The following is a 13389-nucleotide window of genomic DNA, read 5'->3' as shown; positions in this document are numbered from 1 at the left end:
TACACACAGGCTTCTTCCAGATAGCTGATAAAAACAACTAGATGGAAAAGCTCCTATTGGATGGGAGAGAGAATATGAATGAACTCTTTATTCATAAGCATCTTTAGATTGTTTTATAATCCAGCTATAAGACAGAAGTGCTTGACTCAATCTACATGGGCAACATGTAAGTACAGTATCCCAAGAAGGGCCCTTCAGAGGGAGATTTTCTTCCAACTCAAATGAGAAACACAGGACTCAGTACCTCACCTCTTAGAGGAGGTAAGATTTATTTTATTGCACTTCTCAGGAGAAACTGCAGCAGCTGCCAAGCAAGATGGGCAGACTCAACCATCCCTCCAAAACTTTGACATCCCATTTTTGCAGGGTCAGAATCTCTTTCCTTTGGGCCCATAATCCAAGCCACAAATAGGAAGAACTAATGTAATACCTTACTCCTTCTCACTACCCTTTACATAAATGATGGAAAACTAAAATTCTGCAACAGAAATATTATCTTTCTAAATTGTAGTAAAGCACAACGGAATCTTAAAATATATTGGAATGTTTCCTGTATGCTTCTGCCTACCAGGAAAAAGAAACAGGAAAATAATATATTAATATAAGATCACAGATAGGATTGTTTCTTGGAAGAGCGCTGATAACAAAGCAGAAGGATGGAGTTTTGTTCTGTAAAATGACTTATGCTAGCATGAGGAAGATGTGAACATCACTCAGTTGCTGGGAGAGAAAACATCCATTTCCCAGCTCCCATATGAATGCCAATTTCATCTCTCCCAAATCCCTATTGTCAAGCAAAAGAAATACGGTCTAAACTTGTATAACAACTGACATTTGCTTTTGGTAGCACCTCCAAAGTTGTGCACCTTCAAAACCAATATTTTTGACTAATATACTCTCTGTTCTTCACCATAACAATTGTTTGGATCTCTTTTTGAGACCTGGCTTATTGAAAATATCTTGCTAGAATGACTGTGTCCTTCATATCTGCAGTGTAATATGATGTCATTCTCCTATTGACACTAGTGATATTTCCAAATGCACAAGAGAGCAATGTAACATGGCTGAAGTATTTCCCAGAAATTCCCGAGAGAGAATTTTGCCTTTATGAGAGAGTTATCACAATAAGCTTTGTCTGCATACATTGGAATGGACAACTGCTAAAAAGGTCCACAAGGTCAAATAGATACAGTAAAGAATCATTCTTTCTGAGACCACTTCATTCCTCGGGAACCCCTTTCTCTCAACACCAGCTCTGCTTTCTGGAACCCCAGGGCTTCAGTTCTCCCTATGCAGCCTTGTGTAGAAAAGCCGAACAGATGCCTCCTAATCAGTGGTTCTGGTTTATGTCTCCTCATTAACTGGAGGACTTGGGATGTGCCGCTTAATTCTGGCATTAGCAGAATTTACAGCCATCTCATACCATGGTTCTGCCCAAGATTAAAAGTTCAGTTTTAGACATTCCGAGAGTTACAGGTCACCTGCTATAACGTTCACGGTTTCTGCCACCTGCAGCATTTTTGTATGAATTTATTAAAATACAGCTTTATAACAAGCCATCAGCACAAACTCCCAATTAGACCTTATTTATATAATTCCAAATCAATAATATGTGCAGATACCATGCTCTTGATGAGACCTGAAGATGAAACAGTCTGCAGGACCACTGAAGTATAGCAAGGCCTTTCCTCACTATGCCAGTGTTCCCTACAGACAGAAATGCAAGCACATGTGTTGGTATGAACACAGTACCCAACCCATGGTAATACAGACATTTGTATTCTGGGGCACTGCACACCTTTGATATGAGTTGCATGAGGGGTGAAGACCAATATGGGGCCAATATTCTGGACACTGAACTTCCATCAGAAAAGACAGCCCCTACCAAGGGGGGTTGAAGGGAGGGAAAGTAGTGCGAATACGTACACTATGTGCCTTAAAAACTGGAGATGTATGCTGGGAATATACAAATAAGAAGACTAGCTTCTGCTCATACTTGCACCAGCATAATACCTGAATGGCCCACGGGAACTCAGTATAACTGAACTTACATAAATAATGAGGTGTGAAATCAATCCTTGAATAACAAATAATACACTTCATCATAGCCTTAATTTCATAATACCTGGCTTCCTACATTAACTTGCCATAGAAAAAAGAGGGCAAGACTAGTATATAGCTCACAACGATTTAATCACTGGTTACATAAAAAAAATAGTGCCTTAAAATTAGGCTTTGAAATGAAGAGAGAAAAGCTTGTAAATAAGAAAGAAATGAATTAATTCTTTAGAAAATTCAAATCAATTTTGGAAAATAGCGTTTGAGACATCTACTCGCTTGCTTCATCTATAAAGACAGAGAAGAGGCAGTTAGTTTTTTCTCTCCCCTCCTGGGTGCTAGTGAGGCAAGCTTATTGCCTGCACACATCATTTGACATCCTGAAAACAGAATGAGTGCTCCACTGGCAGCGAAGGAAGATAGAAACGTTCTCAACATTTGTCACATTCCCTGATTGGTTCTCACTGAGCTGTTTGGCATGGAAATGTGAGGAGGAATGGAGCTCTGTAAAACAGGATGCAGGGAAAGGCACTTGCAACAAAGCATCTTCCTTTTAGAAGTGAATGTTGAGTTACAAGACTGAGGCAGAAAAATGCATACATTTAATAATGCCTTTTACGCAAATAAAGAGGAAGTTAATTATTAAGTCTCAATGAAGTGTGTGTTCACTACTTTGCTAAAATCCATTTATTTTCAAGAAACCATACAAGCACACACTTAGCTTCAAAACGGGTGCAGCTTCAGTGTGTACCTCAAGTTCAGCATACACCAGAGCACTCTGCCAAATGGGGATGAACACAAAGAGCGGATTTACCTTCAACTTCCAGAACCTGCTTATATAAACATGATAAGCACAGAGCCACGCAGCTGGCTGGATGGGAATTTTCTATCAAAAAATGACCATGAAACACTTAAAATCTAAAGCAGCTAAAAATTCAAGCAAAAAGAAACTGAATTACCCAAGAAAGTTGAAAAGAAGGCCATGCTTAATGTGGCTCAGATTTGATTGAAATTCACCCTTACTCATTACAAGGTTTGAAAACTTTCAGATGCCCAAAAATTAACTCTCCAGTTACAGAGCAGGGGCCATTTTTCACAGGCTGGATTTCCCATACAACTTTTCTCATAAACCTATCAACTGAACCAATACAGTCACTCAGGCACTCATGTTAGCAAACTATGCTTGTAATAATGATGCCTGGTAATGTCCACCCACAGCCAGCTGATATAAAACCTCCAAAACATCTTATGTGTATGCACACATCTCCATTTCTGCAGCCACTCGTAAGACTAACTTATGTTCAACTAACACACATGCAATTATTTAATTCAATAGATTATCAGGTTATTATAAAATCATAGTCTACTTTGCCTTGACATCAGCAGGGCTGGCATTTATGCTTGAACTAAGCACTGTGTGTCCTATAATTCATATGAATTAGGCAAGAATTGTTATCTCCATGAATGTCACAAATGGGAAACTGAGGCAAAGGATGGTCAAGTGGTTTCCTCAAGGACACCTGAAAGGTCACAAATGATGTTGTTGTGGCTGATGAACAGAAGAGTGACTGAATAACCCCTTATTTAAAGCCTATAAGTACATATACTGAAATGGATTAAAATTGGGCTCTTTACCTTTCAAATGGTTCGTTGGAATTTTTCAGCATTTTGTGTTTCTTTACTATGACCATCCAGCAGCAGCAAAGTTCACGCACAAAAAAAAGTGATATTAAAATGCTTAAGTTATTCTGATGTCAGTGATGTTGAACTAACTTTAAAACAAATTCAAGATAAGCTTTATCATCTAACCTCCACGTGTCCCACCATACCTGTGTGCTAAAGCTCCCAACATTATCTTTCAGGCAGGCAGCACCACCACTGCATGCAGAATCAGTCCTAAAGAAAATCAGCAACTTGCCCAGCCAAGGCGATGCCCTAACCCAGCTATTCTTATCTTCACCACAGCAAGTCATAAGTGTAAACTGCCTTTAAAGATCAAATTCTTTTTGTTTGCACCTAGATGTTTCCTTAGAGCATCAATTCAGACTTTATAAGTATACATCCATGCAAATCAATGCATGATGGATAGTCAAAAAACAGTCAAATTTGAGTAGTCTCAGTATATAGGACTCTCCAGCTATTGAAAAGATCAAATGCATATGCACCATTATATGTAATAAATGTAATATTAAAATTGGAAGCCAGGAAAACTTCAGGCATTTTCTGTTGTGCAATATGCCAAACAGGAGTGAGTTAAAGAAGAACTTGTAGCTTCTTTCTGAGCACAAACAATGGTCTCTGCTGAACTAGAGGAACCAGGGTCACAGGGAGCTGCATCACAGCTATAAATAATTCTGATTTTAAGGCTACAGTTAAATGAAAACAGAAAATAAAACTGACAGCACCTATGCTTCTTGTCTTACTCTATATTCTCTTACAATTGACCTTGAGAATACTTAATATTAGCCTAAGGGTGGAAGGAATTGTTCTTCTTCACTACAATCATTTAATAATAGCTTGTCCTCCTTCTGCTCAATATGCAAGTAGACACTGCTTTTATAATCTCTTCAGAAGGTGCTTTGTTCATACGGTTAGCTACTGCATAAAGCATAAGGACTGCATATGCCAAAGATACAAAACTAATACCAGTGCTGGGCATCCACTTCTCAGGTAGAATAAATCACAGTACCCCAGCATAGCACAATACCATGAAACAACTCAGTTGTCATTCAGCACAACTATGTAGAAAGCTGCTTCTGGGGTGGGGACTCCTGCCCCTCAACTGGAGGGAAAAACCAAACGAACACATTGTTAAATCAATCCATTAAGTGAATTTTGATTCAACAGGCATTTTGTCAAGAAAAAATGTCTGCGAGCAGTTTGGAGATGGGGTGAAATCAGATTGTTAAACTGTATTTTGCTCACATTTATGAAATGCTACAGTTTGACATTGTCATACGTTTGCTGATAGATGATGAAAAGGCGGCTCAGGCTTCCCAGCACTAGCCGCAGCCCCTCAAACCTGGAGCAGCAGTGCCCTCTCCTGAGCATCCAGCACACTCGGCACACAGAGGAAAACACAACCTGCCTCTGCAGAGCGCTTCGGTAAAGCAGACTCAACAGCTAGGAATGTATTTCAGGCATGTTGGGTAAACTTTGCTGGTTTGCAGCCACACTGAGAAATGGCAGAGCAGTCTAATGCAGGAAATACCACTGCCTGCTGCAGTCCTGTGTCTTTCCTTGCTAGAGATTAAAAAGCACAGATTTTTAGCAACAGACTGAAGCTGGATCCTTCCAGAAGGATGGAACATAAGCAGTGATGCTGTCTCAGGTTACTGTCTTGTAAGTATGATTAGAACAACTTGAAACCAGCAATCTGAAGGAAAACCCTCTCTCTCTCGAGTGGGAGCTTATCCAGATGCTGCAGGGTGACAAAATAAGGGGGATCTTTGCTCTCCTGTACCACAGCAAGCAGTGCAAGAACTACTCATCCCAATAACATCATGGCCAGTATTGAAGATACGTTCTTACACCAATGTATAGCTGCTTCATAATTCCAGAGGGGGAAAACACATGTACATTCACATCTATAATTACTGTGCTTTCTAGAATAGTCATAAAAAGCATACAGACCAGCTGCCAAGGAGAAGGCCATTTGTGACTGGAACTAATGCAATCACATACATCATTCCACCAGCCAGTAAACTTCAATGGTAGAGATCTGGATCCAAATTGTATGGAGCATGTTTCCCTCAAAAGCCATTTCAGCCGTTCAGTCAGCTAAATATAGGCTTAATTTTCAATAAAGCCAGTTAAATACGACTTATCTTTATTCTGTCTCTTGTACAATAGTCTCTTGGAGTATTTTTTCCTCATTTTCCCTACTCTCACATTTTCCAGGCCCTTCCATTTGACTTCCTGATTTCAGCTGCAGCCCTGATTTACAAGCTTATTCCTACTGAAACGGTTACAAGTTCTTTACTATCTTTCTTCCAGGGTCCATGAGGACACACACATACCATGCAATTCAGTTTTGAAGGACAGTGAGTTTAAGTGATGATTTAAAACACAGTTTTGTTTCGTCTCTTAATTCTGATACTGAAATTGAGTGATACACGCTATAGCTTGATTTAAACAGAAATCACGTGTCACAGAGAACAGGATGACAATAAGCCAACTTTTGTCCAACAAGTCTTTGCTGCAGCTCTAACATACAAGAAGTTTAAAAGCTCTGAATTAAAAGGATTTCTGCAGTGCAAAGAGCTGACAGACAGAAAAGGGCACAAGTTCATACTCTACCTTGAGGATCCACCCCTTCCACTGAGTTCCCAGGAGAGAGACACTCAGAGCTGTTCTTTCTTGCAGGCACCTTCCTCCATGATGCTTTGCTCTCATCCATTTGCATACAGTTCTTTCCTTATGTTTTAAACTGACCTTAAATTAATGCTGTTGTTCCATTAAGCAACAGCAAGAACTTCAACTACCTTTTCATGCCAAAACATCTGTGTTTGTGCACCAGCAACAATGATTAATGTCAACACAGCTCTGGGAATTGTGTTTGTTAATTAACTGCTGCTGTAGAGCTAGCAGGCAGAGTACAAAACATGGCGTTCCTACAGGGCGTACACAAATACTTATTATTTTTCTTATGCAAAAAATCCCAACAGAAGATGTATTGTTTGGGTATGTTTCATTGATAGATGAAGTAGTTACATTTTCTGTTAGGCATTTTGGGGTAGGGTCTCCTTGCTGGAGCTCTGCCAGGCAGAACACTGGAGTGGATGAACAGAAAAGTAGGTTGGGTTTCTGTATTTCTGAGCCCTCTGAGCCAGGTCACCCCTGGAGCAAGGCAATGTCTGCTCTAAAATGAAGTGTGATAAATTTCTGAAGGGGATTATATGATACGGTTTTCTGTGATAGCAAGAGACTGAACTCAACGAGCCAGAAAGCCCCTTTCCGGTCCTGTGTAGCTAAAACGCGACTTCCCAGGCAGCAGTTATTAACAGCCACTAGCTATAACAGAACAGTCTGAAACAACCTGTGTAGCAGGTGATGCTGACAGGAGACATGCAGCATCCTTTTGGGGACCACTTAAATCGGCTGGTCCTGACAGAGCTCTCTGTTGCTCTGGAGACCATGGCCATTCAGGGCATCCAGATAATGGGAGAGCAGGAACAGCTCAATGTAACTAGAATCTACAGCCTGAAACCTTCTGGCTGAGCTCTGCACACCAAACAAACACACTGAAATATTCCCCAACTAGGAACTGATCTATAACAATAACCTCTCCCTGTGGCTCACTGCAGAACCCTTTTTGCTATCCTGGATCCTGGGATGATGCTGTAATTGACTCCATCCATTACCTTAAAACGTTCTCCAGTTTATCCTGCCTTTATCACATCTAGCCATTGTAAAACTCTCTTCTGTTTTACATCTTCCCTGTGCTTTCAGCAGTGCTATTACTCCTATAATAAGCTTAATGAGGATACTGAGTGGAAGAGCATTCACATAAATCATCACAATAGAAAACGCTCTGGAGATGCATACAGCAATGTCACAGTGCCCTCTGCTGAAATTTGAGGCACTGGAGTAATTTTTAAACTTCTTGTTTCTAAGGACTAAAGGTTAATTATTTAATACTTTTCAACTGCAACAGCTCTTTCCAGCCATTAGAGAAGATGACTATTTTTTCACTGATTACAACATACATATTGAACTAAGTTTAATTAGCTGTCAAACAGAGAAATCCTTACATCCCTAAAGTCAGGGGGGCAGCAGAGAGGGGCTGCAAATCCTGCACCTGAATATGCCTTTTAAACATGACGATTTGCCCCAACACTAATCGTAACACACTGAGCCCTTGTAGCAACTGTGTCATCAAATCTACATGCAAGCCAAGGCAGCTCTCACCCAGCTCTCAGTGACTGTCACACCAGCCACTTCCTTTCACAACCTCTGTCAACCATGGTAAACAACTGCTCCTTAAGAAAAATTACTGCAAAATTACTAGTTCTTCCACAGCAGAACTTGTTTAGCTGAATGAAGTCTGAATGGTCTGCAGAAATGGCTAACATTTACCCTCTACAGCTAAAGGACTCCGCTAATGCATAGCTTACCCTGCCTCTGCAGCATTATTAAAAGCTTAAAATATAAATCATTTGTCTTCTGCACTTATCAGATTATGCCACATCTCATGTTTTTAAAATCTCAGATGACATTCCATGATTACACCACAAAGTTTTTGACGCACAAACACAGACTCATACTTTAATTAGACCACTTTGCTTGGAACACATTGACCCAGAGATGAGTCAGGAACAATGTTCAGTACAAGTGCTGTACTCTGCATTCAGCAAGTCTGTTCTTAGGTAGGAGAGGAAAATTAGACTGTGTTTGTGTGAGAAACAAATACATACTCTGTTCCTGTTGAGCCTGCATTAACCCTTAGTAGGGTAGAATCTGGGGAAAACATTTCATCATGTCCATTGTCAAGGAGAGAAGGTTCCAGAAGGAGCAGCTCATGCCAGCTGCCTCTTCATATGAAATGCAGAGGGGTAGTGCTGTGAGGAGAGCACTGAAGGAAAGTGATTTCCTTTTCTAGCTGTTTGTCCTCATGTGACCAAGCAAAACTTCAGCAAGTGCTATGTGTGAGAGACGATGAGAGCAGCTTTGAATTGACATCTTGTTCCAAAGGAACAAAAGAAGACTGGCCTGTGTAATTCAGTTATTTGCTTTCAGTTTAACAACAGCACAGTGTCCCCTCCAGAGATGTTCACCATGCAGCTGACAGTAAGGAGCCCAATGATTTGGGACTGAAGCCCATTTATTTTTTTGAAGACATGTTTTTATCATGTGTTACACTCACAAAAGCAGAGGCAAACGAGATGTTTTCTACTGCAGTGACAGCAACAATACCAAATCCAACTTATCAGCATTCTTTGATCTAAAAAGTAATTCATCAGCTATATCATAGTATCTAATAAGAATATGTTATAAGATCTCAACTTTGAAAATGTGAGTCAAAAGCATTTTTAAGAACCCCACAGAGCTTGTTTCATTATCTAGCGTTTGCTGCAGACATGAGTGCATCAGCCTTTATTTAAATTACAGTAAATAAGGGAGTTTTTTTGGTGACTCTAAAGATTTCTTGATTTCAATACTTAAAAATTATATTCTCCTCTGTAGCATGGTCCAAGAGGATAGCACATGGGGCTAGGAGGCAGGTAAGTCTGACCCAAGTAAACTATTGGATGTGTAAAACCAAACAATCAGTTATTTCAATTTCACTACTGCTAAAACAGTAACATATGTGAGCTGGCTTCATTTACAGAATTCTTTCAGGCCTGCGAAAGAGTGAATTGTCATCATTTTGGCACCCCTAGCAAGCTGGGGCAGGTACTTAAGGACAACACAGTGATACAGTCTGAGCATTCTCTAAGCAACATTAGGTTTAATTATGGATATACTTCTCCCTAAGCACAAAGGTGGCCATAAAAACCACACTAAGCACCTCCTCTTCTGTTAGGAATTTCAACACCAACAGTGATTTACAGATGTATTACCACTGTCGCTTCAGAACACATTTTGTATCAGAATTGAAGTAGAATCCAAACTTTCCTGACATATATATTACTTGTTTTATTACTAGAACAATGTGTAATAGGGAACAGAAAATGTGTATTCTAAATGTGTATTTAGACACACACTTAAATAAAACAAACCTTGAAGCCCACAGGTAACAGCATCAGTTGATAACATGGAGATCACAAAAAACCCTCCCTCATAGTTGGCCGACATAGATTTAAAGAAAAGTGTATGCATCCTTTTATACTTGGAGCCCAGTTCTATAAAAACAAAGCAAAGAGGGGAAAAGAAACCCACACAAAACCCCACACTGGGCTAGCAAGAATCCTGTGCTATAACTCATGGCCAAGCCTATGTCAGTCTGCAGGAAAAAAAGAACATTTTCAGTGCTTCAGTTGGACGGCACTGCACCCTCTGCTTACTCTGCATGCACAACAGTTTTACAACACTCCTGGGGTTAATGTTTCAATATCGATCTTAAAATATTAAACTCGAGTTCAGCCTTTAAGACTTCAGATCATTCAAACCCAGTGTGAAATTTCAACTAGAATGGAATAAATGAGTTGAAACACTGAGGGCAGGAGGAGGTAATTGTTTTAACCAGACAATTCTATGTAGTCCTGTACTGGTTATTCTACAAAGGAAAGAAATCCATCCTTTTTTGCTAAAAGATCGATGCCTGAACTCATGTGCCAAGCTAAATGGAAGAAAAGCCTAAAAAAAAAATTCATACACCTATTTGTGTTTGCAATACCACACACTAGCCTCTTTAATGCTGAAACTTATATAGGTTTACATCTGCAATATGTGTTAATGCCCTTTGTTTTTTAAAAGATGGCATAAGAGTACATGGCAAAGCCATACACAAAACCAAAAGGGACCTTCAGTTTGTCTGCTCTCTTCTCTTTTGCTTCATAACTTCCCCAGTTTCTTTCAAATTGACTGTCCTGGAGGCCAATATTGCTATGAAAGTCCAGAAAATCAATATATATTCAATGCATTTGTTTCCCTTTAAATAAAATAAACATGTCTAATAATATTTGATCCCCATGTTTAGCTTGATCTGCTTGCTATGGAATACAGGGTTTAACTGGTTTTTAGTTCGGTTTGATTTTAAACTGTCAGTTAGTCTAAGGAAAGCCCTTTCATGAGGATGATGCCCCAGCAGCAGACAGGCTCAGCTTTTTCCTGTGAAAGACAGGCTTCAGAAACATCATCTGCACAAAGATGAGGTGTGATGGCTACAAACTACTCCTGGCGAGACTACAGCTGGACACAAGAAAAAAAAAATTCACAATGAGAACGATCAGCCATTGGAATAATCTTCCCAGGGAAGTGGTGGATTCCTCCAGGATGGACACTTCTAAGTTTTAGCTGGACAGGGTGCTGGGACATCTAGTCTAGACCATGCTTTTGCCAAGGAAGGTTGGACCAGATCCTTGAGGTCCCTTCCAACCCAGTATTATATGATTTTATGGTATTTCGAAAAAAATTGTATCATAGTCTCTCCATGTATAGTTTTTCAAAAGTTCCATACAACAGCTCTTCCATTAAACGTTAACACTTGCTCCAGTTTCTTCCTCTGTTTGAAGATGGAGAGGGAAAGTTAGTACCTCTTCAAGAACCTTTAACTTCCAAAGCTAGCATCATCTCAGCAATGCAATGTCCCAGTAGCCTCAGGATGTACAGCAGGCAGATGCTCAGTTGGATGAACTAACTTTTCAAAGTACCTTGCATTATCTTTCATACTGAGTTATATTATTTTCCTACAAGCTCTTTCAACCAGAACATATTAAAAAAATAAAATAAAATAAAAAGTGCAATAAGTAGTTTTCCGTTCAGGTTCCAATTACTTTGCAGCTTCATTAAAGATAAAGTAGAAAGGTACCTTGCACTTTCTAAGGGCACCACCTATTGTTGAGTATCACAAAGAACACAGATATACTATTGCACTCGTTTCTGGGAGGAACTTGCTTGTCTGTGTTCACTAGAGACAGCAGGGCCAGACCAAAGCAATGGCCACTGAAGATGTAGCCCAAAGATGTTCCTGGAAAAAGAAAGGCTGGACAGCAGTTCTCTGGCATGGCCAGCGCAGGCTCACACCCAGTTTATTCCCCAGAGGTTTATCTCAGGCACCCGCAAAAAATAACAGAAAGTTTTGCTGCCTGCACCAGGAGCATCATGTTTTCACAAGCTATTCCCTGCAATTATTCATAAGGTAGGTTCAACATCCACGGAGTTTCAAGCAATTACCCAGAGAACATATCAGACAACCTGAGAAGACCCACATTAAATGCTGAGATACTATGTGAGATCTCAAGAGAAATAAGCTCCAGAATTAATTTATAATGCTATTGTGTTTTTCTGAATAATATGGCCTGTTTTATATAAAGGTACCTATAAAAGTATTTTCCCTTCTCTTCAACCTCCCAAAAATAAAGTTTGAAAAGCGTTCTTCTCCTTAAAAGCTCTCTTTGGTGGTTTATAATACATGAAGTCTGAATTTCTTCTACAATTATTCAGATAATTTATCCACCAAAAGCATAAAACGGATAATTTCCCAGCTATGAAAATACCAGTATTCTGCTCCAATACGTGCTGTTATTTCCTTATCTATAAAAGAAGAAACTGAAATCATTATCTACCTGTTACAAAGAGATTTCAACTTTCCAAAAAGCTGAGATAAGTAAAATTACCGTTCTCAAAGGTCTACTTTAAAGCAAGTAAGGTATATTTTATATTTAAAGGTGAAACTGCTTCTTTCACCCTCAGGGCTTTACATTCACATCTTGATGTATTAATTAAAGCACGTTTATGGTGAATTTTTAATTATGTCCCTAATAAATGGCATCACAAGGAATAAAACGGTCTCTTCACAAGTCTCTCTAGTTTCCCCCGTGTCTTGGAAACCGCACTAGTTCCACAGCAAGAATGCAAATTGCTGGAAGGACTGTGAATGCTGATGGGCAGGGACCAGATGGCTGTCTTGCACTCCTCCTTGATCAGGGTGTGCTGCAAAACACTTCAGCCACAGTTGGCCACACAAAAAGATTAAGAGCCTGCTGTATTTCCTTCTGAAATACATAGATCTTTGCCCCATGGAGGGCCAGTTCGCGCACGGCCAGTCCAGCACACCCTGAGCTACACCGACTCCATGTCCCCAGCACTCACACAGGGGTTTTCATCTACTGAAATACCTGGCTAAGAGAGGAAGCATCACCACTGCTACAAAATACCTCCTAAGGTGACTCATTTTGAAAGAAGAAGAATGTCTACACAAAACCCACTGCTACTGTCAAGTAAGAAACAGTACAAATCATTGTACAATCTAACCCAGGCATTCAGACGGTGAAGGGACACGACTCTACCTTCCAAATGCCAAGCAACAACAGCACAAAGTGGGTGCGAAATGGGGCAGTTATTATCCAAATGGTAGACGGTGTTGCCTTTGTACCCATATTTATGTACACACACACACAGAATTAATATTTAGGATGGCCTCTAATCTCATGGGAAGATTTAATACTTGGGTCACTTGTTGAGAGCTACTTTACAGAAGACACTTCAGACCCTGCCAAACAAAGCTTACAGACCCGTATTTATCCAAGAGCAAACCACAAGCATATTAAGCCTCATCACAGTGAATTATGGTCTCCCACTTAAACGAAGAGCTAATAAACACCTCTGGGAGAGGTGACTGCTGACTGCTTTGCTTTTTATCACCCACCTATCCCTCCTGCAGAATGC

This window comes from Nestor notabilis, unplaced genomic scaffold (assembly GCF_000696875.1).
Source record: "Nestor notabilis isolate BGI_N333 unplaced genomic scaffold, ASM69687v1 scaffold3644, whole genome shotgun sequence".
NCBI classification, from domain to species: Eukaryota; Metazoa; Chordata; class Aves; order Psittaciformes; family Psittacidae; genus Nestor; species Nestor notabilis.
The sequence above is the reverse complement of the archived record's forward strand: the minus strand, read 5'-3'. Positions refer to the sequence as shown.